Source organism: Lepus europaeus, chromosome 5 (genome assembly GCF_033115175.1).
Source record: "Lepus europaeus isolate LE1 chromosome 5, mLepTim1.pri, whole genome shotgun sequence".
Classification (NCBI taxonomy): Eukaryota; Metazoa; Chordata; class Mammalia; order Lagomorpha; family Leporidae; genus Lepus; species Lepus europaeus.
Window position 1 is genome coordinate 70977884 of NC_084831.1, and position 24350 is coordinate 71002233.

At 40.3% G+C, this 24350-nt stretch overlaps 1 pseudogene; it reads right to left on the bottom strand.

The window, feature by feature from the left end:
* Positions 1-9256: 9256 nt before the first annotated feature.
* On the bottom strand, positions 9257-9666 carry LOC133760816 (myosin regulatory light chain RLC-A-like; annotated as a pseudogene).
* Positions 9667-24350: the final 14684 nt, after the last annotated feature.

Genomic DNA, 24350 nt, shown 5'->3' on the forward strand with positions numbered 1-24350 from the left:
TGTCTTCCTTTTTCATTGGTTCACCCCCCAAATGGCCGCCATGGCCGGTGTGCTGCAGCTGGTGCACTGTGCCAATCCGAAGCCAGGAGCCAGGCGCATCCTCCTGGTCTCCAGTGCGGGTGCAGGGTCCAAGGACCTGGACCATCCTCCACTGTACTCCTGGGCCATAGCAAAGAGCTGGACTGGAAGAGGAGCAATGGGGACAGAATCTGGCGCCCCGACTGGGACTAGAACCCAGGGTACCGGCGCCGCAGGTGGAGGATTAGCCAAGTGAGCCGCGGCACTGGCCAGATTTTAGCTTTTTGGACATGATAGTATAAGAAGGATAACACTAGGAGATTGAAAAAGATTGTGAACAAGACAATCCACATTTTTGGTTACTGCCAATAGTCTGTATTTAAGTCAGACCAACCCAAACTTACCTTCCAGATTGGCAAAAATTCATCCATCTTGTTCTTATATAGTAAGCAGATAGAACATATTTACACAGATTGATTTTTTATGCTATCATGCTTCTAATTTCAAATAACATCAGTACTTTAAGGAATAAGAAACATATAATATGTTATATTGAGGTGTATATTGGAGAAGGTAACTATTAGACTTAGGATAAACAATATCACCCAAGAATATATCACTGTTGGGGCCAGCACTGTGGTGTAGTGGATAAAGTCACTACCTGCAGGGCTGGCATCCCTTATGGGCACTGGTTCAAGTCCTGGATGCTCCACTTCCTACCCAGCTCCATGCTAATGTGCATGGGAAAGCAGTAAAAGATGGCCCAAGTCCTTGAGCCCCTGTACCCATGAGGAAGACCTGGAAGAAGCTCTTGGCTCCTGACTTCAGATTAGCCTAGTTCCAGCCATCTAAGGAGTGAAACAGCAGGTGGAAGACATCTCTCTCTCTCTCTCTCTCTCTCTCTCTCTCTCTGACTCTGCATCTCTAACTCTGCCTTTCAAATAAATAAATAAGTCTTTAAAAAAAAGAATATGCCATTGTTTTAAGACAAGGCAACTGCAGTAGAGGATTTTATTCCAGAAGATATAAAGTCAAAGTGAACCTCAAAGATTAATTGTTGAGTTGTGTGGTATTAGGCAACTTGTTGGTGCAGTCCTTTCTCTCCATTTCTCTTTTTGGTGATACTGTACATGTCAGAACTACTTTTTGTTTGGGATTCAATGAGTGGGAAACCATCACCATGTTTTTGTCTCGGTTATATTTTACTTGTTTTATTGGAAGATTGAAATGTTCCAACTTCTCTTACTTTACTTAAAAAATGCTTTGTTCTTATACAAATGACAGTTCACTTAAATGAATTTTATTAAGTTAGCCATTATTACAGAATATCTCAATGCAAAAGCTGTAAGACAAATTATATTAAGAAACTAATGGACTGTTAATTGATCTAGATAAGCAAATGACTTTTTTGTTTCTCTCTTGTGCATGCTAAAGCCTCTTCCTAATGAATAACATATTTACTTTCCAAATTGAATTTATATAAGCTATGCTAAATGTTAGTGTTATTTTTCCTTTATTTACTCAAAGAGCTGAATGCTTGTTCTCTTTCAGTTAGTCACTTTTTAAACAAAATATTTATTTATTTATTTGAAAGGCAGAGTTACAGAGAAGGGGAGACACAGAGAGATCTTCCATCCACTGATTCACTTCCCAAATGGCTGCAACAGCCAGGATGGAGCCAGGCTGAAGCCAGCAGACAGGGGCTTCTTCTGGGTGTCTCATATAGGTATATGGGCCCAAACACTTGCACCATCCTCTGCTGTTTTCCCAGGCACATTAGCAGGGAACAGGATTAAAAGTGGAGCAGCCGGGACTTAACTGGAGCCCATATGGGATGCTGGCTCTGCAGGTTGGGGCTTTAATCTGCTGAGCCACAGCACTGGCCACAATCACTAATTCTTTTTTGTTTTTTATTTAATTAATGCATTTTTCATAGGTACAACTTTGGGAATATAGTGGTTCTTTCCCCCATACCCGTCCTCCCACTCAGACCCCCGTCCCACCTCCTACTCCTTCTCCCATGCCATTTTTCATTATAGTTCATTTTTAATTTAACTTTATATACAGAGGACCAACTCTATGCTAAGTAAAGATTTCAACAGTTTGCACCTGCACATATACACAACATATAAAGTACATTTTGAGAACAAGTTTTGTAGTTAATTCTCATAGTACAACTCATTAAGGACAGAGGTCCTACATCGGGAGTAAGTGCACAGTGATTTCTATTGTTCATTTAACAATTAACACTCTTATTTATGACATCAGTGATCACCCAAGGCTCTTGCCATGAACTGCCAAGGCTGTGGAAGCCTTTCGTGACCACAGACTCCATCAATATTTGGACAAGGCCATAAGCATAGTGGAAGTTCTCTCCTCCCTTTATAGAAAAGTACATCCTTCTTTGACGGCCCCTTCTTTCCACTGGGGTCTCATTCACAGAGATCCTTCGGATTACTGATTCTTAATTAGTGTAATTAGTATAATTCCATCTCAGATTCTTTGGTTACCAAGGCACTAGTTAAACCACTTCTCTCTCTCTCTCTCTCTCTCTTGATTTATTTATTTACTTGAGAGGCAGAGTTACACACAGAGAGAAGGAGAGACAGAGATCTTCCATCTGCTTGTTCAAGTTGTAGAGCTGGAGCTGGGCCAATCTGAAGCTCATAATGGAAGACAATACTGCATTACAGTTAAGGAAATGAGTTGGAGCCATATAAACTTGGATACTAGATTAGCTGGGCCATCTACAGGTTAGATAAATCACTTAACTTCCCCAGTATTCCATTTCCTCATCTCTTAAATGGTATTAATGATACCTGCAGGGTTGACATTGTGGTGCGATGGGTAAAGCTGTGGCTTGCGACACTAGCATCCCATATCTGAGCACCAGTCCAAGTCCCTGTTGCTCTGCTTTGATCCAGCTCCCCGCTAATGTGCCTAAGAAGGCAGAAGAAGATGGCACAAGTACTTGGGTTCCTGCCCATGACTCTTGGCTTTGGGCTGACCTAGCCATGGCCATTGTGGCTATTTGGGGAGTGAATCAGCAGATGGATGATGATGCTATATCCAAGTAGTTAGAAAAGAGAATTTCTTTGTTTGAAAAAATAATTCCTGTTTTACTTTTTATTTTTTTCAACTTTTATTTAATAATATAAATTTCCAAAGTACAACTTTTGGATTATAGCGGCTTTTCCCCCCATAACCTCCCTCCCACCAGCAACCATCCCATCTCCCACTCCCTCTCCCATCCAATTCATCATTAAGATTCATTTTCAATTATTTTTATATACAGAAGATCAACTTATTATATACTAAGATTTCAACAGACTACATCCACACAGACATAGAAAGTATAAAGCACTATTTGAGTAGTAGTTTTACCGTTAATTCGCATAGACAACACATTAAGGACAGAGATCCTACATGGGGAGTAGGTGCACAATGACTCCCGTTGTTGATTTAACAATTGACACTCTTATTTATGATGTCAGTAATAACCTGAGGCTCTTGTCATGGGCCGCCAAGGCTATGGAATCCTCTTGAGTTCACAAACTCCAACCTTATTTAGACAAGGCCATAGTTAAAGTGGAAGTTCTCTCCTCCCTTCAGAAAGGTACCTCCTTGTTTGATGACCCATTCTTTCCACTGGGATCTCACTCGCAGAGATCTTTTATTTTGGTCATTTTTTTTTCCCACAGTGTCTTGGGCTTTTTAGCCTTAAGGGCTGATTCTGAGGCCAGAGTGCTCTTTAGGACATCTGCCATTCTATGAGTCTGCTTTGTATCCTACTCCCCATGTTGGATCATTCTCTCCTTTTTAAAGAATTGCTGTTTTATAGTAACTGTTACAAAGCAGAGTTCATGCTACAATTTTACCAATTGACATAGAAATGTAGTAAGATGCTGATATATAACTTGATAAGACACTTAGATACTAGAACAGAGATTTAGATCAAAGATGATCACCAGGCTATAGTATCATTAAAATATTATATTCAAGGGACTTAGCCTAGTATAAAATGTCCAGGTTTCACATTGAAGTACCTGAATTTGATTCCTGGCTCCAGCTCCTGACTCCATTTTCTTGATAAGCACACTCTGGGGGCAGTGATGATGACCTAAGTAATTGGGTTCCTGCCACCTGTGTGGGAAACCTGAATGCATTCTGGCTCCAGCCAGGATGACAGGTATCTGGGGAATGAACCAGTGGATGAGAGTGCACACTCTCCCTCTCTCTCTCTACCCCCATCTTTCTGCCGCTCAAATCAATTTAAAAAAAGTTTCAAAAGACATTTAACATCATGAGAAAATGTATAATGTTTAGTGAAGAGGGAAGACACATAACTTCATGTTAAATAGGTTGGCTTTTGTTAGTAAAAAATATAAGAAATATAATAATTTTTAAAGTAAAACCTCACTAGTTCAGTTATGAGTGATTCTTTGTGTTTTTCATGTGCCTCTGTCAATTTTCCAAATTCTCTACAATGATTATAAGTTCTTTCTATAATCAGAAAAGGAATATTATTTAAAAAAACATAATGGCTATATAAAATGCATAGATGCAAAATTTTATTAAATTGATACATTTATAGAAAAATATTATGTTAGCCCCCTTTTTTGTGGGCTCTTGTTAGGTGGGGAGGGACCCCATTATAGAGTTCTTTGTCCACTGAATGTCATGAAGCCAATAATAAAACCAAAGCTGAGCCTCAACAGCAAAATATTTATTCAGTGGTCAAAGAATAGAGAAGTGGGAGCCTCTCTTGCAAATAACTTCTCAACCTGCTAGGGGCTGAGCAGTCATATATACAGGGCCACAGGAATGAGGAGGAATATGCTGATAAGTGTGGGAATATCCATGGATTTTCTTGTTGTACCTGAGTGAGTGCAAACAGAGGAGCACCACACACTGATAAAAATTTGATAGTCCTTTATTCTGGTGATGGAGAGTGAGCTCATGCTCTAAAGAACTCTCGACTCCAAAGCTCAAAGCAATATGGTTTATAAAGGCAAAAACCACAAGGAGAGGAGGAGGAATATATGGTTGCTAGGATCGGGGGGTATACATTATTACTAGGGTCAAGCTGACTTAAGGCCTATATGAAACTAATATCAATTACTATCTTGACAATAGACAAATTATAATCTTAACATTAATCAAGGTGCAGCCTGTTTTAAGCTTGAGAAATTATGCTAGGGAGTTTCTATGTTCTGCCAAGTGGGATGCAGTGTACTGTTCCATCATAGTTTCAGACCAGGGTCTCATGGTGGGGGGTGCTTTCTCAAGATGGAGTCTTGGGTGCTCTAAAATGGAATTCCTACTGTCAAGGTGTTACTTCACTCTAGGAAAGGGTGCAGAATAATTCTCTTCCGGTGGTTTTCAACTGTCAGGGTGCTGCTGGGAGTGTAATTTAACATGGAAATTAGACTACAATGAAGGTTGAGGTCATCTGAAGGTGGCTCAGGCTGCCATATTGCATGTAGCTGGTCCTTGGGGATTATCCTGAGGAGGAACTGTTTACTGCACAGTGTCCTTTTCTCAAAGAGAATCAGTGTTGAGGGGATGGTGGGTAGAAATTGTCCCAGGGAACAACTGATTAGACAATTTCATGTGGTTAACTTTGTGGTAAGCTGGGGGAAGTTTCTTCTTTAGTTTTTTCTTTTCTTCATTTCCTATTTAGCTTCTTAAGAAATTTATTTTTTCCCCAAACAAATGATTTCTAGATGCATGAAGCTGTATGCTACACCTAGATGCAAACATAGCAGTATTCTTTACATGATGCTTTATCATTGATGAGCTTTCTGTTTTAATTTTCCTTAAGGTGACAAAAAAAAGAAGGCTGGTTTACTGAAAATTCAACAGCAAGTAACTTATAGTAGAAGTTTAATATATATAAATATAAGTTCAATAAATTAATTAGAAAATACTGTTGCATATTAAAAAAAGACCTAATATGCCAAATAGGAAAATTTTATATAACTTGGGTTTTCTTCCTAAACTGACAAATTTCATTTAGACCTATGAAAGTATCTCCCTGTGCACAATAGATACTCAAATAATATATGAGTAAAACTTTTGAAATCTTACTTCATTTATATTCCAGTTGTTTTGTGCCCCAAAGAGATTTCCTCAAGAGGAATTCTAAACAGTTACTTTCTTTTCTGTTCTTAGTCTTTTTACAAAAGCTGCTTATTTATTTGAATGACAAAGGGAGAGAGAGAATAAAAAAGTGAGCTGCTATCCTCTGTTTCACTCCCCAAATGACTACAAGAGCTAGGTCTGGTCCTGGCTGATGTCAGGAGCCAGGAACTCCATTCCAGTCTCCCATATGGGTTGCAGGGGTCCAAGTACTTGGGCCATCTTCTGTTACATCCCAGGTGCATTAGCAGGAAGCTGAATGTTCCAGAAGGACATTATGCACTTTGAATCTTCCCCCCAACCCAACTCCACCCTTTTTGTATATTCAATTAGGGCACCATCCCCTACCCAATAAAGGGGTATGTAGCCCACTCTCTCTCTCTTCTAAGGCACAGCTGACTCTCTCTCTCTCTCTTCCATTCTCCCTCTCTCTCTCTGGCTCTGTCATAAGCAATGTCTTTCTTAGTGGAATTGGCTACACTCACATCTGAATGTGTACTTACTCTTTATATAAGTCCTGCTCTTGTTTTTCTACCTATGTCTCTGCTTTGAATTCTTATCTCATGCAAGGGTAAAGGCCTGGGGAAAATAATGCCAGGAAACATTCCTATAACAGGAAGACTTATTCTAAGATATGTTGGAGAAGTTTTTAAAAGGCTAAGTGGAAACAATGATGCGGTATGCAGACTTTGAAGATGGTTCCCTTTAATTCTCACCATCTGATAATCATGGCTTTGTGCATGGGCAGGACTTAATGGTTTGGTTCTCCCTGATAGAATATAGCAAAGGTGATGGGCTGGCACTTCTTTTTTTTTTATTCTATTTTTTAAAACTTTATTTAAATTTTATTTGGAATATAAATTTCCAAAGTACAGCTGATGGATTACAATGGCTTTCCACCCCCCATAACTTCCCTCCCACCCGCAACCCTCCCCTTTCCCGCTCCCTCTTCCCTTCCATTCACATCAAGATTCATTTTCAATTCTCTTTATATACAGAATATCAGTTCAATATATATTAAGTAAAGATCTCAACTGCACCCACATAGAAACACAAAGTGAAAAATACTGTTTGAGTACTAGTTATAGCATTAAATCACAATGTACAGCACATTAAGGACAGAAATCCTACATGAGGAGTAAGTGCACAGTGACTCCTGTTGTTGACTTAACAATTTGACACTCTTGTTTATGGCATCAGTAATCACCTTAGGCTCTTGTCATGAGTTGCCAAGGCTATGGAAGCCTTTTGAGTTCACCGACTCTGATCATATTTAGACAAGGTCATAATCAAACTGTAAGTTCTCTCCTCCCTTCAGAGAAAGGTACCTCCTTCTTTGATGACCTGTTCTTTCCACTGGGATCTCACTCACAGAGATATTTCATTTAGGTCATTTTTTTTTTTTTGACAGAGTGTCTTGGCTTTCCATGCCTGAAATACTCTCATGGGCTTTTCAGCCGGATCCGAATGTCTTAAGAGCTGATTCTGAGGCCCGAGTGCTGTTTAGGACATCTGCCATTCTATGAGTCTGCTGTGTATCCCGCTTCCCATGTTGGATCATTCTCTCCCTTTTTTGTTCTATCGGTTAGTATTTTCAGACACAGTCTTGTTTATGTGATCCCTTTGGTTCTTAGTCCTATCATTATGATCAATTGTGAACAGAAATTGATCACTTGGACTAGTGAGATGGCATTGGTGCATTGGGCTGGCACTTCTGTGATTAAGTTATAAAATACGGTGAGTTCTGAGGTGGACAGTTGGCTTAGTTGTTAAGATGCTAAGAAGCTCATATGCTTTATCAGACTATCTGGGTACATTTAATACTCAGTGCTGGCTTTTTTTTTTTTTTGAAAGGCAGAGTTACAGAGAAGCAGAGGCAGAGGCAGAGAGAGAGAGAGAGAGGTCTTCCATCTGCTGGTTCATTCGCCAAATGGCCACAACGGCTTGTGTTGAGCTGATCTGAAACCAGGAGCCTCTTTTAGGTCTCCCATGTGGGTGCAGGAGCCCAAGCACTTGGGCCATCTTCTACTATTTTCCCAGGCCATAGCAGAGAGCTGGATCAGAAGTGGAGCATCTGACACTCGAACTGGTGCCTATATGGGATGCCAGCACTGCAGGTGGTGGCTTTACCCTCTATGCCACAGCACTGGCCTGGCTTTTGATGCCAGCTTCCTACTAAACATACCCTGGGAGGCAGTGGTGATGTCTCAAGTAATTGTGAGATCTGGACTGTGTTCTTAACTCCTGATTTTGGCCCAGTTGTATCTGTTTTTGGGCATTTGGAGAGTGAACCAGAGGACAGGAGCTCTCGCTCTCTGTCTTTCTGCCTCTGAAATAAAAAATAAGTAACTTCTTCCTAGCAGACCCTATCTGGAGTCATCCCTGCTTGCATGCTATGATGTGGAAAGCTGCCATGTGGGAAAAGTATATTGTCAAGGAAATGACCCCAGCCAGCAAGAAACTGAGCTGCTTAGTCCAGTAGCCTTTGAGGAACCAACTGCTGTGAACAGTCACTGAGTGAGCTTGGGAATCCTTCCCTCATCAAACCTTCAGATGAGACCCTGGTCAGCATCTTGATGGAGAGATCATGAAGTCAAGGACCTGGATAAGCTCTGCCCAGACTCATTTTCCCGTTGAAACAGAGGCAATGAATGTGTGTTGTTTTAATCTGCTAAAGTTTGGAGTAAATAATTATGTAGCCATACAAGGTAATACAGATTGACTAAAAGGAAGAGGGAAGAATAAATTCAAAAGATGCTTATATTGAAGATTATAGAAAATATTTTAACTTTTCTTTGAAAAAAGTTTATAATAAAGTTTAATGATGGTTCAGGAAAAATTCAGTGGATAACTTTCTCTTAAACAATGTATTGACTCGGTGTAAACTACAGTTATGGGGAGGGAAAATTGTTAAGTTAAATTACTCTACTTTCTGTTCTGAAAATGGCAAAGACTCCCATAGATAGATAAATTGCCCAAAATGGCAGAGAATAAATATCCCAAGATAGATGTGCTCAAAAGGCTGAGAATAAGTACAAGAAAAGAAAAAGTGGTAAAGAGACAATAAGAAATATTTGGCCAGAATTTGAAGTTCTTTTCAGTCATCTTTGTCTTTTGCTCCATATTTAAGGATTTGCATGAACTCAATGCAATTGAAGTTCCCCTTTTTGTCAATAAGTGCTTCTCTGTACAGCTCTCCACTTTCTCATCTGTAAACCAAGCTCTCTCTCATCCTTGTCAGTGGCTCTCTTCGGTAATGCTCCTAAATGGTGCCAATTGCCTCTTTGTCCAAGCAAGTAAAAGCATTTCTGATGATGCCTTTTGGATCTGTGCCATTCAGCTTCTCACTAAACACGGTGAGATCAAGTGTATCATGCAAATCCTCCTTGTCAGTGAAACCATCTCTGTTGAAGGCCTCCTTGAGCATGGCAGACACTCTCAAAGTTGCATGCTCAGGGCACTTCTGGTGGTCTTGGTTTTGGCCCTTTTGCTTGTCATGGTGGTGATTAAATCCTTGCACAACTGTGAGAACTGGAGCACTTCAGTGAACCCCTTGCTGTGGCTATCGTCACCCTTCCACCAAGGGAGCCACTAACTACTCCAACTTTTACTTTTTAAGGTATCTTTTGCTGATGATAGAAACTGTATTTTTTATAATTATTTAAATCTATTTAAGAAAGTAAAACTTTTTAATATAAATTAGCAAACATGGAAAAATTTAAAGTAAAATGGAAAAATCACATATAATTTGCCACTCAAATATAACTACAGTTATTGTTTTGGTGTGTGCTTTTCTGTTTTCTGTTGGTTCCTCTTTTTTTTAGGTTAAAATCAGGATTATATTCTAATAGTGTTCTGTATCTAGCCTTCTAATCTAACCACACATTACTTGCATTTTTGCATTTCATGTTCTTTAACATATCTAAATGTCTTCATAGCTGCTGGTTGTGTGGTATATTACAATTAGTTTAAACAAATCTGTTATTGTATATTTAGTACTACATCTAAAATACATGAAATTTAAACAGTCCCCTCAAATCAAGGTTATATGCCTGACCATTATTTTTTTCAGGTTTTGCCTTATTTCAGAGATGGAAGTGATACATATTCAAAGTTAAAGGAGCACATGATTGTTAGGGCTGGTTCTCCCAGGCGAATTGAATTTTACTCTTCAAAGAGTCTCATCAGGGTCATTTCTGTCCTGCAATAGATGTAATGACTCAGATAATTGAATCAAGTGACTTAATTAGTGCTAACAAATTTGGGAAATGTTAAACATCTATGACCTTTTAATTTGAAAGAGGTCTTGAACTTTAGGAAGGAAGATTTGACACCCTTTGAAGTTTTGCTGATGTAAAGCTATACAGAGCAGTTAGAACCGGACATCTCACTCTCATCTGTTCTAGTGGTGCTTCAAAAATCAAGGAAGACTCTCACCAGTGAAAAAGAGATTTCATTAGGACCAGTAGGGAGATGTGTATGGCCATTTGACAAAAACTGTGGTGAATATATCATATCTTTTAGCCTTTTTCCTTAGATTTTTTTAAAAAAATTATTTATTTATTTAAAAATCAGCTAGAAAGAAAGAGAAAAAGAGAGAAGAGAGAACGATCTTCTATCCTCTGGTTCAGTCCCCAGATGGCTGAAATGGCCAGGTAGGAGCCAGGCTGAAGCCAGGAGCCGGGAGATTTTCCAGGTCTCCTACATGGGTGGCAGGGGCCAAGTACTTGGACTATCTTCCATTGCTTTCCCCAGGCCATTACCAGGGAGCTGGATTGGATGTGGAGCAGCCAGGACAGGAACCAGCATCCACAGGGGATGCTGGCACAGCAGGCAGTGACTTTACTCACTATGCCACAACCCTGGCCCCCTTAGATTGTTAATCTTGTTTTTTTTCTCTGTTATGTTGTCTAAATCAGCTTCAAAACAAATATTTAAGCATTAAAAGAAATCCATCAGAATTTTCTAAGTAACTTGTCTTCCTAAACATTACGTATTATACTTTGTAGTTTTTGCCAAGTCATTTTCACATTTGAGTGTGTTGTCAGATTGCCAGCAATTAAAAAAAATGTAATGAAAATTCAGGATTTTTGGGCTTGTTTTCAAATACATTTCATTAGACCTAATAAACAAATTAAGAAAATGTGAGCAGGCATGCATCTAACACAGCATTTTGCTCCAGAATCTAGATGTTATGTTAACACGTCATTCAATCCTAAATTTCTATGATTTTGTGATTCCATTAGTAAGAGTGGTTTGAAAAATCACTGTATGACATTTAACCCCAGGGTTAATGATTTTCATTCTTCTCCAATCATACCTCAATTCTAATGAAGTCTCCTTGTATAGATTTGCTTCCCAGTGAGCTGACTCTATCAATTGGCTATGCTGATTCTTTAAGACAGAATACTATTCTGATTTTGAAGTCGCTCAAGGTAATTTTGCCAGAGGCAAAGGTAAGGCCCCTGTATCCTGGGCTCACAGTTCTGCTCTTGCTCTGAAAGCTTTGAGATGAAAGATTTATTTAATTGTTGCGGTACAAGCATTGATTGTGAAATCTTTGGGTTCCTTCCCAGGAAATGTCTATATGAAGTAAAAAGGTTTTTGGACTAGTTTATGTATATGTTTATATATATATATATCTATATAAACCTATGTGAGAATTTTTATGGCTTGAAGGAGTGCTTGGCCTCTGCATCAGAATTCCCATAATGCTACCCATAAAACAAAGCTGAATTTGCACTTCTAATCAGAATAGAGACCAACATAAATCATGATGTGTGTTATTTTGAAAATGATTTTTTCAGGCCGAGAAACAAGGCCCAAATATTTGAAGGCGGTAGGAAGAATTATCAGAAAAGGAGAATTTGAAATACATATTATTTTTACCTAAAAAACTTAAGAAAATTGCTCACTAGTTTTTTAGGAGGAAAAAAAAAAAAGTCAAGTGGGTTAGGGATGCAGTGGAGATTCTTAAATATCCGGTTTTGTTATGTTCTATTGCCACAGGGGAGAGTGTGAGTATTTCTTGAACTAAGTAAGCATCCCCAGCCTCAGGAACTCGCCTTCATGGATGCTTTGCTGCTCTGGTGGTCCTAAGAGTCTCAGCCTCTGGATCTAGTAATCAAGTGGCACCACATGCCTGCTCATCACATGTCTTTCCTTTTCATTCTTTTCCTTTGAATTAAATTGTTTTCCTACAAACATCCATACTGTTTTAGCCTCAAAAAGTTTACTGAACAGCTATTATTAGGACTGGGGACACCAGAATGTGGTTCCTACTCTCAGGGAAGCCCAGCCCTGAGACCCGGTTCTGACTCTTACGAACCTGTTGCTCTGGACTGGAGCATAGCATATTGTCACCTATCATTCTCACAGCCTTCAAGCTTGATTTCACCTTTTTGTTTTGAAGCAGGCATTTTTTTTTTAGATGCTGCCAGTCATTTATTACTAACCATCATGGCCAGATTTAAGTTTTCCTTTCTGCCTTGTCAGTACTCATTTCCCTCATGCAAACATTGATTCCTTGCCTTTGATACATGGTAAATGTGAAAAATGACAATCAACTTCAATAAGGTTTTTATCAGAACAGAGCTCAACTCTGAAAGAATTAATGTCAAATTTATATCTTAGTAAGTTTAGTAATTCCCTGAAGACATAGTAATTGAAAGTCTACATTTAAATAAGACTCTAACGTAGACTTTCAATTAGCAAGTTCAAAAATAAGAGATACAAATGGGAATGATATCCTTAATTGCAATAAAGAGAATTGTGGGTTCTTAAGTATTTGAACCAAAAAGAATTTCCATTAAATTCCAGATAAGTATATAAAGCTACTATAAGGATAACAAAGAATTGAGAGAAAGGCTCATGCTAGCTTTGCGACATTGGTCAGTTTCTCTTCATTTTTATTATTGGGACAATAATAGGAACTTCCACGAAGGGTTGTTTTGAGGATTAGGTGAGGTTGAGCAAGGAAAGGAAAGTGGAGGCTTGGATGAAAGCTCTGTTTGCACTCATTCTGGGCCTTCCTCGTGATCAGTTTTCTGATTTCTCCAGCAGCGCACAGGGCCAGGATGTAGTCTGTGGATGCTGTTAGCAAATATGACAACCTGCGGCGAGCTCAGCTCAGCCTCTGGCTCGGAGGAGGCTAACGTCTCTTGACATCAATCCTAATAGGCTAATGCTCTGAAGATAGGGTTTAAAGAATACAAATCATTTCATCAGCTAAAGAAACAGATAATGGGAAAAAACTTCTGAAGATTCAGGAATATTTTTAGGTGAATTTCTATAAGAAACTAGGATATTGCCAAGGTCCCCATGTTCTTCAAGGTCAGACTAAACTTGCATTGAGCTCCATTTCCAGGACCTGTAACTGGCAACATGTGGCTCCTATTTCTTTGAGTTCCCCATTCTTTCATTCCTGGTGTTTTGCTTTGCTCTTGCTTTTTTGCTTGCTGAGATGAACTCTGTGTCAAATGCAGAAGCACAGCCTTTTACTCTTTTCCACTAAAAATGTAACCGTGTAAGGAATTTTATGACCGCAGTAGTTTCCCTGAAGACTGAGAGGTTCTGTTGCTCCCCAGCCTTGTGCCGTCTTGTTGGCTCTGCTTCTTTCCCCTTCTTCTCAGGCCCTTTCTATGCCCCGGCTCCCACCATGAGCCCTCTCACTGAGCAGGTGGCCTCCAGGAGCAGAGGCCTCTTGCCCTCTGTCTGATAGATCTGCCTTCCTGGCTTCTCCAGCCTTCCTGATATTCCATTACTCAGGAGTAAAGTAGCTCTCTGTTTGTGTCAAATGGTGGTAATATGAGAGTACTCGAAAAAGTTTGTGGAAATACAGAATTAAAAGATAAATTTTGGGGCTGGCGCTGTGGCGCAGCAGGCTAATGCCCTGGCCTGAAGTGCTGGCATCCCATATTGGCGCCGGTTTGAGACCCGGCTGCTCCACTTCTGGTCCAGTTTTCTGCTATGGCCTGGGAAAGCAGTAGAAGATGGCTCAAATCCTTGGGCCCTGCACCCACGCGGGAGTCCTGGAGGAAGCTCCTGGCCCCTGGCTTTGGATCAGTGCAACTCCGGCCATAGCATCCAATTGGGGAGTGAAGCATAGGATGGAAAACCTCTCTCTCTCTCTCTCTGCCTCTCCTCTCTGTGTAACTCTTTCAAATAAATAAATAAATCTTTTAAAGAAATATAAATTAATTTTGGTTCACAAAATGGAAGTGTGCACAAAATTTGTGAAGACACAAATGGGTGTCTTCAAAGAGTTCTTGGAAAATGTGTATTATAAGAAAACTATGCATAAATTTTTCACCAAAATTAACTTAATTTTTTTAAAAAAAGATGATTTGGAAGGTAGACTTACAGAGAAGAAGAGAAGACACACACACACACACACACAGATAGCCCTCATCTACTTGTCCACTTTCCAAATGCCTGAACTGCCATGGTTAGGCTTTCCTTTTAAAAATAGTTTATTTGGAGGCTAAGCTTCTGCCTGTGGTGCCAGCATCCCTTATGGGCATCGGTTTGTATCCTGGCTGCTCCTCTTCTGATCCAGTTCTCTGCTAATGGCCTGGGAAAGCAGTGGAAGATGGCCCAGATGCTTGGGCCCCTGCGTGCTTGTGGGAAACCCAGAAGCAGCTCCTGGCTCCCGGCTTCAGATCAGCCTATCTCTGGCCATTGTGGCCATCTGGGGAGTGAACCAGCAAATGGAAGCTCTATTTCTCTGTCTCTCCTATCTCTCTCTCTCTTTCTTTCTCTTTGTAACTCTACCTTTCAATAAATAAAAAATTCTTCAAAAATAGTTTATTTGTTTTTCTGTATTTGCAAGGCAAAAATGGAGAGAGAGAGAGAGAGAGCGCGAGCTAGTGAGATCTTCCAACTGCTGGTTTACTCTCCAAATGCCCACAACAGCTGGGGCCAAGCCAGGTTTAAGACAAGGGCAGAGACAAGGCCAGGCCAAATCCAGGAGACAGGCACTCCATCTGGGTCTCCCACCTGGGTGGCAGGAACCCAAGTACTTGAGGCATCACCTGCTGCCTCTCAGAGTAAGGATTAGCAGGACACTGGATTGGAAGCGGATGCCAGACTGGGTCCCAGGCACTCTGATATGGGATATGGACATCCCAAATGCTGGCTTTACCAGTTGTGACACAGCACCTACCTCTAAACTTATCTTTTATTTCTATTTTCCCACAAACTTTTTGAAGCATCATTATATATTTTAGGCACATAATTTGCGCAATGTTTGAACAAGGCCTGAGGTATACATGTACTTAAAGTCTCCTTGTAATAACCGCCCTGGCCAAAGCCCTCAGAAACCAACAGCTTGGGGACAATTTCCCACAAAAATATTTCTATTATCAATGAACTTTATGGAAATGAAACTTAGAATCCACGAATTCTATTTTCATTCTTGTCTGCTTGTGTCTGTTGGTTAACAAAATCCTGAAGTTTGCTGCACTTAGAAAAAAATTGTGCATGGTTTTATTTACCCTAAGTTTGTCCCTACACTTATCCTTATTTATTGTACTCCAGATCCTAGCAAACAAATTTGATATGCTTCAATATTTTATAGATATTGATCTTTTCTACTTTTGATTTTGACAATTTTGTACTGCCTATTGCTGATTTGTCCTTGTGTTTTAGCTTCCAGTTCTCATAGGGTACCAATGTGGGAAATTATAAATAGTCAATATTTCTTCCGCACCCAGCTGTCCTCTTGTCAATACCATTTGCTAATGGTATTGATATTAGAAAGGCAGGCAGTTGCCCAGTTTCTCTTTGCTGGACTGTATAAGAATGATAATATCATATTTTAAAAGTTAATAGAGATTCTTTCATAATGGATTATATTGCAGTAGAGAAGATTGGAGACTTTGAACTCTTCTATTCTGTGAGCTAAGACACTGGATTATTGCACAGTCTTTATTTATTATTATTATAGAAAGCTTTTATTTAATAAATATAAACTTCATAAGTACAGCTTTTGGATTATAGTGGTTCTTCCCCCCATACCTGCCCTCCCATCTCCAAACCATCCCACCTCCTACTCCTTCTCCCATTCCATTCTTCATTAAGACATTTTTAATTATATTTATATACAGAAGATCAACTCCATACTAAGTAGATTTCAACAGTTTGCACCCACACAGATGCACAAAGTATAAAGTACTGTTTCAAGACTAGTTTTACTGTTAATTCTCATAGTACAATACATTAAGGACAGAGATCCTACATGGGGAACAAGTGCACAGTGACTCCTGTTGTTGATTTAACAACTGACACTCCTATTTATGATGTCAGTGATCACCCGAGGTGCTTGTCATGAACTGTCAAGGCTACGGAAGCCTCTTAGGTCCATAAACTATGACATTATTCAGACAAGGCCATAATCAAAGTGGAAGTTCTCTCCTCCCTTCAGAGAAAGGTACCTCCTTTGATGGCCCGTTCTTCCCACTGGGATCTCACTCACAGAGATCTTTCATGTAGGTCATTTTTTTGCCACAGTGTCTTGGCTTTCCATGCCTGAAATGTTCTCATGGGCTTTTTAGCCAGATCTGTATGCCTTAAAGGCTGATTCTGAGGCCAGAGTGCTATTAGGGCATTTGTCATTCTATGAGTTGGCTATGTGTCCTACTTCCCATGTTGGATCATTCTCTCCTTTTTAATTCTATCTATTACTTGGTATTATTTATGTGATCCCTTTGACACTTAATCTTATCTTTATGATCAGTTATGGACTTAAACTGATCTCTTTAACTAGTAAGATGGCATTGGTACCTGCCAACTTAATGGGATTCGGAGTCCCATGGCAAGTTTTTAACTTTACCCTTAGGGGTAAGTCCAAGGGAATGTGTATTGCACAGTCTTAGTTCTGGAGATATGGCTAGGCATATTGGGAACCAGGAGTGTTGTTTAATTTTTATCTTCCCTGTTCATGATTACTAAATTCTAAAAAAACTATCTTCCTGCCCTGAAAAACATAATATGCCACCTAACAAATAAGCTCTGGACCGAAGACTAAGTTGAAATGATTGCTGATGTATGTAGAGTCAGTGTCCTCAGGAAGTGGGCTTTAGGTTTAAAATTCGAACATTCATTAGTGAACAACAACTATGTGTGTACAAGGTGCTATGCTTGATACCAGAAGTATAAAAAAGAAAAAAAGTTTTCCTTACCTACCTCTTCTCTCCTGCCCCATCCCCAAGGGTATATGGTTTACAACAAAGATCAGACAAAAACAGCAAGGCAGTGGCCACCATCATGGCATAGCAGGTTCAGCTGCCACCTGCAATGCTGGAATCCATATTGGAGGGCCACTTCTAGTCCTGGCTTCTCTGCTTCCGATGCAGGTCCTTGCTAATGTGCCTGGGAAAGCAGCAGAAGATGGCTTGGGTAATGTGGCCCCTGCCACCCACATGGGAGATACAGATGAAGTTCTCAGCTCCTGGCTTTAGCTTGGCCCAGCCATTTGGAGAGTTAACCAGTGGATGGAAGATCTCTTCCTTTCTCTGCCGCTCTTTCACATATATAAAAATCTTAAAAAAAACCACAAACTTAAAAAAAAACCACAAAAAACCCAGTAAGGCAGCACACAGCTCTGATGCAAACCTGAGGCAGAGGGAGCTAATGGGACTTTAAGGAAGGCAAAGAACACATCTCACTGGAACCAGGGACTAGTTCATGAGGGGGATCTTAGTGGTACCTGAAGCATGGCCAGCAATGGTGCATTGAGAATATTCTAGGAGGTATAGAAGTATAGGATAGATAAGACAGTGAGCAATTGTGTGAATAAAAGAAGTGGCGTTTTGGGGCCGGCATTGTGGCATAGTGGGTAAAACTGCCACCTGCGATGCGGGCGTCCCATATGGGCACCGGCTGCTCAGCTTCTGATCCAGGTCCCTGCTAATGTGCCTGGGAAAAGCAGCAGACTATGGGTCCCAGTGTTTGGGCCCCTGCCACCCACATGGGAGACTGACATGAAGCTCCTTGCTCTTGGCTTTGGCCTAGCCCAGCCCTGGCTGTTGTGGCTGTCTAGGGAGTGAACCAGTGGATGGATGATCTCTCTCCCTGTTTTTCTCTCTCTGTAATTCTAATAAATCTAAAAAAGAGTAGAGTTTCAGCCTGAAGTAGTAGGTTGAGTCTGATACAGAAGGGTCCTCATTATCAGGCTAAGAATGTTCTGTTATCATCGACTTTCTCTCAACTCCATATATGTAGTCTTATTTCTATAATAGCTTGTGTTCTGATACATCCTGGCTAACTTGTTGAAATGCTCACATTATTATTGGTTTGGGGGCAGTTTAAAGTCCTTGTTGGTCATTTATTTATCTTTCTGTCATAGGTGCAAATCAGAATACCTGTCATATGGAAGGAACTTGATAAATGTAGCTTGAATTGAAGTCCCCTTCCAAAGTTTTGTTGTATGAATGTTATTTATTACTTGAAAACATCACATGTACACATCCACCACAGTTTCACAAAAAGTAGATTTTACAAGTTGAGTATTTACAAAATGCTTCCATAGCCTTGGCAACTCATGACAAGAGCCTAGGGTGATTACTGATGCCGTAAACAAGAGTGTCAATTTGCTAAGTCAACAACAGGAGTCACTGTGCACTTACTCCTCATGTAGGATCTCTGTCCTTAATGTGTTGTTCAATGTGAATTAATGCTATACCTAGTACTCAAACAGTACTTTACACTTTGTGTTTCTGTGTGGGTGCAAACTGTTGAAATCTTTACTTAATACATACTAAATTGATCTTCTGTGTATAAAGAGAATTGAAAATGAATCTTGATGTGAATGGAAGGAGAGGGAGCAGGAGAAGGGAGGGTTGCAGGTGGGAGGGAAGTTATGGGGGGAAAGCCATTGTAATCCACAAACTGTACTTTGGAAATTTATATTTATTAAATAAAAGTTAAAAAAAAAACAAGTTGAGTTTTTCTCTGGAAGTTATTGATTCTTCTATGTTCTTAGTGAATGTGGCAGGATCCATTTTGTTATGACTTGTAGCTTTCACAGGCTGCAAAAACGGTTGTCGACTTGGCGATGACATTTTTCAGACTCTCGGATTCTCAGTTGTTTCAGAGAAGGCACATTACCGGCAGCATTTTACAATAACAGTTCGGATGGAAGAAAACAAATTTTTATGGTCCCTGTTTTCTTACAGAATGAAGCCCAAATTTTTGCATAACATTCAAGACCTGTGGTATTTGCTCAAAGGAACTGTTTGGACTCATCCTCTACTACTCTGCCCCTTGTGACTACATTTCAACCACAGTGAACTCCTCACCCTCCTCAGGCTGTGCCTTGAACTTGAACACTGCATCTTTGCATGTGCTGTTCCTTCTCATGGAAATGGATTAGGATAACCTAGTGATGGTAGTGGCAGACAAAGTCCGGAATCTCAGGGGCTTAATGTGAATTAAACTTAGTCAAATGCAGTCACTTCTGTTGGGTGGCTTTTCTGCACATGTTTTCATGGGCCCAGGTTTCTCCATCTTGAGGTTTCATCATCTTCACACTGTGACTCCCAAGGTTGTGCTAGTCATCTTCAGTCTAGTCTGTAGGAAGGGAAAGCGCATAGAGAGTTGTGAGTCAGAGGCTAAATGGACCAGACCTGGAAGCAGCAGATGACATTTCTGTCTTCATTTTATTGAGCAGAACCGAGACCATTGTACTGTCAGCCACAAGGGACACTGGAAAGTGTAGAACAGCAGTGTGCCTAGGAGAAAGAGGGCTAGCTAACTACTGTCCTCCACAGTCATCCCATCTGGTCACCAAAGATCTATGCCATTCTTCTCTTACACAGAACATACTAATCTTTTCCCCATGGGAGACAGACTAAAGACCCACAGAGGTAACCCAAGAGCTCCAGGTGATGTACAGTCTCTTCCATGGTGTCTAGATAGGACATCTGGTGGTGACCTGAAAATAAAAAGACAATCTGTTCATCCATACCCTCTCAATATACAGGAGTGGAGGATGGGCAGGATGAGTATGAAAATAACTTTTTTTTGGAGAAGAATGGGAGACACTCAGCAATTCCTGACTGCTAGAAAATATGGAATACTACTAAGCAGGCATTGTGAAGTCACCTACCCTGTGGTGGGGATGTTCCTTGATTAGATTCTGTGTTTGCTGTCTGGGAGGAACTTCTTGACCATAGCCTTGGTCCCTCTTCTGGAAGGATCGTCACATCCTGCCCCTTCTAGCCACATCTGAAGAGGACATTTGGGAATATATTCTTATTTAGTAATTTTTTTTAAACTAAAGTCTTATTTATTTATATTTATTTGAAACATGGAGCAGTAGAGAGAGCTCTTCCATCTGCTGGTTCACTTCCCAAATGCCTTCAACAGCTGGGGCGAGGCCAGGCTGAGTCCAGGAGTCCATAACTCCTTCTGGATCTCTCCCAGGGTTAGCAGGGACCCAAAAGCTTGGACTATTACTTGCTGCCTCCCAGCATGTGCTTTACAGAAAGATGGATCGGAAGCAGCACGGGGACTTGAACCCAGGCACTAGGATATGGGACACAGATGCAAGAGTCCCAAGTACTGCACCACAATGCCCACTCCAGAATCTATTCATCTTGAGGGCTATATAATTTTCACAGCTGGATTCCCACTTGTGCAAGTGTGGGGTCCTAAGGATTTCTTTAATGCTCTAATAGTTCAAGGCTTTTCCAGGTTGGGATCATGTTTATTTGCTATACAATTCATTTAGAAACAAAATATTTCTGATCTGTTGAATTCCAATCAGTTTCATGTGCTAGTAGTTGCCCATATGTCAGTTTCAAGTCTCATTTATTTTTTTACTTCCCTGCCCCTATGTTCTTCTTTCTCAATGTTGTGCTAGGTACCTTGAGGCCCATAGGTTTGGGTGAAAGGCCAAATTTTTAATGTCATCTTTGCAGCAACACTGAGGTTTTAAGAATATTCAAATTATTAATTCTCAGTGATTGCTAATTCTATTACATAGAGTAATACAATATAAAAACATACAATTAATGAATTAATTTTCACTTAGAAAATTTGATTGTTACTCATAAAATACAGCATATAGAACTTCCATTAAAACTATAGCTTTTAGTGGTGAGTGTTTAGCCTTGTGCTTATAGGACATCTTTGTCCCACATCTAACTATTAAAGCCAGGAGCCAGAGACTCCATCTTGGTCTCCATATGGGTGAGAGGGGCCTAAGTGCTTGGCTCTGTATTCCACCACATTCCCAGGTGCATTGGCAAAAAGCTAGATTGGAAGTGGAGCAGCTGGGACTTGAATTGGCATTGTGACATGGAATGCTGGCATCAAAAGCAGTGGCTTTCCTCACTGTGCCACAAAATCTGCCTCTCAGTTTGACATATTGAGCAAATTTATCCACATCTGAACAAGTAACTCCATAGCTCACTAATGTAAAAATATTCACAAAAACCTACTTTAAAATTCTCAGATATCCAAAAAGTCCAGAAGCTTTAAAATGAGGCAGAGTAGTGCCAGTAATATCCCACAACATTATTTTGTTATATTACCAACTCCCATAGCAAATGAGGTAATAAAACCACACTGGCCAGGGAACATAGTTCAGTACTACTGACATCATTCATTTAAGAAAATAAACTGTTAGTAAACCTTGGAATTAAAAGGCATGATCAAAGAAAACACCAATAAAATAAGACCTCTTGAATCTGTGAGAAGGAATTCAAAATGAGGTCTGTAATTCCAGTACTCTAAAATACTTCCTAGAAGCTCAAAGTATCCCTGGTAGGATTTTAAAAGATTTAAAAAGATTCAGCTGTAATAAAATAAGTGGGAATGATATAGAACAGATCTGCTAAAAGCACCAGTAACCAAGCATATTGAATCTTCGAGTCCCTTTCTTTTAGAAGAACCTGGTTTTCCATACTTTTGTTTGCATACATGAAAGTTGTTATGAGCCCAATTCCAAGACAAATTCTTTTTGTCTCTAAATTGTGGATTTTCAGCACATGGAGTTTATCCGGATACAAACATCTCCAGAATGAAGGCAAAAGCTTTAGCAATCATTTTATCCATGTGTAATTTGGAAGCTCATCTTCACTGCTTTTCACTGCTCTGTTGTGGATTCCTTTAGAATTCTTAAATGGTGAAAGGCCTCTTTGTTCTTATGACAAATTTATTTATTCATTTATTTCAGTGAGGAGGGGGGAGAGAGAGAGAGAGAGAGAGAGAGAGAGAGAGAGAGAGACCCCTTCTACTGTTTCACTCTTCAAATGCCTGTGACTAAGCCCAAAGCGAGGAGCTGGGAACTCAATCTAAGTCTCCTATATGGGTGGCAGGAACCAAATTCCTGAACTATCATCACTGCCTCCCATGGTCTGCATTAGCAGGAAGCTGGAGCCAGAAGCTATAGGTGGGTATTGAACACAGGTACTTTGATGTGCTACTTGGGCATCTTAACTGCTCGGCCAAATGCCCATGCTCATCACTGTTCTTTTTCAAGGTTGCTTTGAATGTCACAGGTCTTTTGCAGTTCTGTCTAGGTTTTGGAATCACGTTTTCAATTGATATAGAAAAGCCTGCTGGGGTCAGGCACTGAAGCTGGGGAACTAGGGGCTCAGAAAGAAGAGCTGGTGATTTGGGGAGGCGTGACTAAGTAGCCTATTGAAAAACTGGCTTGGTGGAGTAGTCAGAGCTTCAGGGGGATCTGCAGGGGTGGGTGGGACAGAAAGTGGTCTGCTGTAGGAGTCTCTGGAAGACTGTGGCCTTTTCCTACCTGTTGCCTCTGTGGGTTGCAACAGCCATGTGGTTGCAGGTTGCTATTGGTCAGCAGGGCAGGGCTGGCACATAGGAAGAGCAGAAAGAAGATATAGAGTTGGGAAGAAAATCAAAGGCAGATTGACTCCTACTGGCATCTCTGTGTCTATCTTTCATCACCTACAACCATGATGACCTTCAAAGCATAATGGCTACTCTTGCACTTCACTTTCCAAATCTCAACCAAGTTTCTCTTTGGTCCAGCCCAACCCAAAATCAAATAGGCAGGGAATTCTAAAATGTTGTTGCAATGTATCCAGACTAACACAGAATAAAACCACCTTATCTATGCTCTCTTCTCATCATCGTCTTTACTCAAATAGCCATCAAACCCTATCGATTCTATATCTTTAACACATCTGGATTGAGACCTCTTCTTTGCTGTTGCCTTTCCGTAGTTTAAGCCTCTTACATTTTATGTCTAGGTTACTGTAAGTGCCTCCTGACATGCAGATCTGTTGTTTGCCGTATAGGTTGTTTCCTGCACAGTGCCGGGGTGCCATTCATAGACCATGGTTTAATGACCCTCCTTACAGTTGTACAGAATACAACCTGGACATCTATCATTAGCTCCTCCCCCTCCCTTCAGTAACTTGGGCTAGCCTTTAAAAAGGAAACTGATCATGTCACTCTCCTCCCTAAAATCCTTCTTTGCCTTCTGTGGCCTCAGAGTTAAAGTTCAAACTCCTTAGGGTAGCACATGATTCATTCATGATTAGTAGACAAACCTAGGATCTGGAACTGGAATTTCTGAATTGGAATTCTATCCTTGCCATCTGCAAAATACATGATCTTGGGTAAATCACTTAATCTCACTGGACTTCTGTTTCCTTAATTGTAAAATGGGAGTAAGAGTAAGAGTAGTCCTTTCCTCATCTATTTTTGTCCTGATTCAATGAGATGTAGAGCAGTCAGTATAATGGCTGGGATATGCTAAACTGTCAATAATAATTGTTGAAACATTTTCACTGTTATTTCCTGTTTAGTGAAATCTCTCAACATTGCTCATACCCACACAAACTTTGTGCTTCAGCTAAACCTAGGTTTTTGCAGTAGTTCTGCACACTGTGCTCCATGCTGCCTCTGTGCCTGAAATACCATTTTTCTTTTCCTGGCTAGAACCTGTCCATTCCCCAGGACTCAGAGACTCATCGTCATTTCCTCCTAGAAGACCCCCTGGTTCTCTCAGCCTGTTAGTGGTTACTCTCTTGAGCTGTCTGTCAGGGTTTGATTCCATCACAATGAACTCTATTCTTCTGTTACCTTCCTAATCTCCCCTACTATTTAAATGTATTAGTCAGGATTCTCTATAGAAATAGAATCAGTAGGAAACACACACACACACACACACACACGAGTATGCATGGATTTCAAAGATTTTTGCTCCAAAA